Below are 3990 nucleotides of genomic sequence, written 5' to 3' on the forward strand. Positions count from 1 at the left end.
GATCACGAGGTCAGGAGATCGAGACCATCCTGGCTAACATGGTGAAACCCTGTCTCTACTAAAGATACAAAAAAATTTAGCTGGGTGTGGTGGAGGGCACCTGTAGTCCCAGCTACTCGGGAGGCTGAGGCAGGAGAAAGGCGTGAACCCAGGGGGCGGAACTTGCAGTGAGCCCAGATAGAGCCACTACTGCACTCCAGCCTGGGCAACAGAGCGACACTCCGTCTCAGAAAAAAAAAAAAAAAATGGAAATCATACAATGTCTGCTCTCAGACTTAATAACCGAAAGATAACTGAGAAATCTGAAAATACATGAAGATTAAATCACATACTTCCACATAACACATGGGTCAAGAAGAAATCTCAAGAGAAATTTAAAAATATATTAAATTAAATGAAAACAAAAGCACAACTTATCAAAATTTGTGGAATGTGGTGGAAGTCGTGTGTAGAGGGAAATTTATAGCATTAAAGGTAGATATTAGAAAAGATGAAAGATTCAAAATGAATAATCTAAGTTTCTACCTTGGAAAACTAGCAAAAGAAGAGTAAATAAAATCCAAAGTAAGCAGAAGAGAAAAACTAGTAAGAATTAGAGTCAAAATCAATGAAATTGAAAACAGAAAATCAACAGAGAAAACCAACAAAACCGAAAGTTGGTTCTTTGAAAAGATCAATAAAATTGCTGCCGATGACGCGCGGGAGGAGGAGGAGGAGGCCGCCCCGCCGCCGCGGCCGCCTCCCGCCCACCCGCCCGCAGCCCCGGCCCCCGGCCGGCGGCAGCCAACATGAACCAGCAGCAGCAGCAGCAGCAGCAGAAAGTGGGCAAGCAGCAGCTGAGCGAGCCCGAGGACGTGGAGATGGAAGCTGGAGATACAGATGACCCATGAAGAATTACTCAGAACCCTGTGATCAATGGGAACGTGGCCCTGAGTGAGGGACACAACAACAAGGAGAAGGGCATGGAGGACGAAACCAGTTAGCGCTCCGAGGCGACCTTTCAGTTCACTGTGGAGCTCTTCAGCAGACTGAGTGAGTCGGTCCTTAGTCCTCCGTGTTTTGTGCGAAATCTGCCATGGAAGATTATGGTGTGCCACGCTTTTATCTAGAGAGACCACACCAAAAAAGTGTAGGATTCTTTCTCCAGAGCAATGCTGAATCTGACTCCACGTCATGGACTTGTCATGCACAAGCGATGCTGAAGATAATAAATTATGGAGATGATGAAAAATCGTTCAGTCGTCATATTAGTCATTTGTTCTTCCATAAAGAAAACGATTGGGGATTTTCCAATTTTATGGCCTGGAGTGAAGTGACTGATCCTGAGAAAGGATTTATAGAAGATGACAAAGTTTAACCATTGAAGTCTTTGTACAGGCGGATGCTCCCGATGAAGTTGCGTGGGATTCAAAGAAGCAGACAGGCTATGTTGGCTTGAAGAATCAGGGAGCGACTTGTTACATAAACAGCCTGCTACAGACATTCTTTTTCACAAATCAGCTACGAAAGGCTGTGTACATGATGCAAACCGAGGGGGGTGATTCGCCTAAAAGCGTCCCTTAAGCATTACAAAGAGTGTTCTATGAACTACAGCGCAGTGATAAACCCGTAGGAAAAAAAAGCTAACAAAGTCATTTGGGTGGGAAATTTTAGACAGCTTCATGCAACACGATGCTCAGCAGCTTTGTGGAGTGTTGCTTGATAACGTGGAAAAGAAGGTGAAAGGCACCTGTGTAGAGGGCACCATACACAGATGATTCTGAGGCAAAATGGTGTCCTATATCCAGCATAAAGAAGTAGACTATCGGTCTGATAGAAGAGAAGATTATTATGATATCCAGCTAAGTATCGAAGGAAAGAAAAATATATTTGAATCATTTGTGGATTATATGGCAGAAGAACAGCTCAGTGGGGACAATAAATAGGAAGCTGGGGAACATGGCTCACAGGAAGCAGAGAAAGGTGAAATTTCTAACATCACCACCAGTGTTACATCTACAACTGATGAGATTTATGTATGACCCTCAGACGAACCAAAATATCAAGATCAATGATAGGTGTGAATTCCCAAAGCAGTTACCATTTGATGAATTTTTGAAAAAAACAGATCCTAAGGACCCTGCAAATTATATTCTTCATGCAGTCCTGGTTCATAGTAGAGATAATCATGGTAGACATTATGTGGTTTATCTAAACCCCAAAGGGGATGGCAAATGGTGTAAATTTGATGATGATGTGGTGTCAAGGTGTACTAAAAAGGAAGTAATTGAGCACAATTATGGGGGTCATGATGACAACCTGTCTGTCCCACACTGCACTAATGCTTACGTGTTAGCCTATATCAGGGAATCAAAACTGAGTGGAAGTTTTACAGGTAGTCACCAACCATGATATTCCAGTTGGTGGAACGACTCTAAGAAGAGAAAAGGATCAAGGCTCAGAAGGTGGACAGAATGGCAGGAAGTCCATCTCTATATGCAAGTGCAGGTAGCCTCAGAGGACCAGTTTTGTGGCCACCAGGGAAATGACATGTACGATGAAGAAAAAGTGAAATATACTGTGTTCAAAGTATTGAAGAACTCCTCACTTGCTGAGTTTGTTCAGAACCTCTCTCAGATCATGGAATTTCCACAAGATCAAATTCAATTGTGGCCCATGCAAGCAAGGAGTAATGGAACAAAATGGCCAGCAATGTTAGATAATGAAGCTGATGGCAATAAAGCAATGATTGAGGTCAGTGATAATGAAAACTCTTGGACAATATTCCTGGAAACAGTCGATCTCGAGCTGGCTGCTAGTGGAGTGACCTTACCCAAGTTTGATAAAGCTCATGATGTAATGTTTTTTTTGAAGATGTATGATCCCAAAACGCGGAGCTTGAATTACTGTGGGCGTATCTACACACCAATATCCTGTGAAATACGTGACTTGCTCCCAGTTATGTGTAACAGAGCAGGATTTATTCAAGATACTAGCCTTATCCTCTATGAGGAAGTTAAACTGAATTTAACAGAGAGAATTCAGGACTAAGACGTGTCTCTTGAAAAAGCCCTTGATGAACTAATGGATGGTGACATCATAGTATTTCAGAAAGATGACACTGAAAATGATAACAATAAAAAGATCAGGTTGCCACAGGTTGGACAGGAGGGAGAAATGAAAAGGTAAAGAACAGAGAATTGTTAAGGCCGTGAAGCTATTCTTTATGATACTATAATGATGGGCATATGTCATTATACATTTGTCAAAACCCATAGAATGTACAACACCGAGAGTTAACCTTAATGTAAACTATGGATTTGGGGTGGCAGTGATGTGTCAATGTAAGTTCATTAGTTGTAACAAATGTATCACTCTGATGTTGGTTTCATAGTAGGGGAGGTTGTGCGTGTGTAGGGAGAGGGGCTATATGGGAACTCGCTATACTTTGCAGCCATTTTTCTGTGAACCTAAAACCACTCTAAAAATAATGTTTATTTTTTTAAAGTAGGGTCAGAAAACATAAACCAATTTTCACAGTCACATTTAGAACTTCCTTAGACATTAAACTATGAAAACTAGAGAAAAATTGTTTTATTCAGTTGCTTTTAGAATAATTAACACCACTTGGATCTCATTTTATGAACCTTGGTCAATGCTTTTCTTTGTGGCAGAAATACAGAAAAACCCTCTTTCTCTCATGGTAGTTGAGAGTTAATACACACCATTTTCCATTGTAACAGAAGATTTCAATTTCATAGTTTTATATAATCCTCTCTGATGTTTAGATTTCTAGAGAGAAAAATATTGTATTACCTGTGTTAAAATATAGCTTTTGGGTATTTCCATTGAGGCTTTAAAAAGAATATGTCCTAATAGTTATTTCATTAATCTTTTATTTAGGCTAGCATGAAAATAAAAGTATATGTAATTTCACGTTAATGCTAATACATAATACATTGTGTTTAGACTGGTTATATAAACCAAAACAAATTTTTTTCATTACAGAAG

The 3990-nt window shown here is 40.3% G+C and overlaps 1 pseudogene; it reads left to right on the forward strand.

Annotated features, from left to right (window-relative positions):
- Nucleotides 1–788: 788 nt before the first annotated feature.
- On the forward strand, nucleotides 789–3168 carry LOC100992603 (ubiquitin carboxyl-terminal hydrolase 7-like; annotated as a pseudogene).
- The last annotated feature ends 822 nt before the right edge of the window (nucleotides 3169–3990 follow it).

This window comes from Pan paniscus, chromosome 4, assembly GCF_029289425.2.
Source record: "Pan paniscus chromosome 4, NHGRI_mPanPan1-v2.0_pri, whole genome shotgun sequence".
Taxonomy (NCBI): domain Eukaryota; kingdom Metazoa; phylum Chordata; class Mammalia; order Primates; family Hominidae; genus Pan; species Pan paniscus.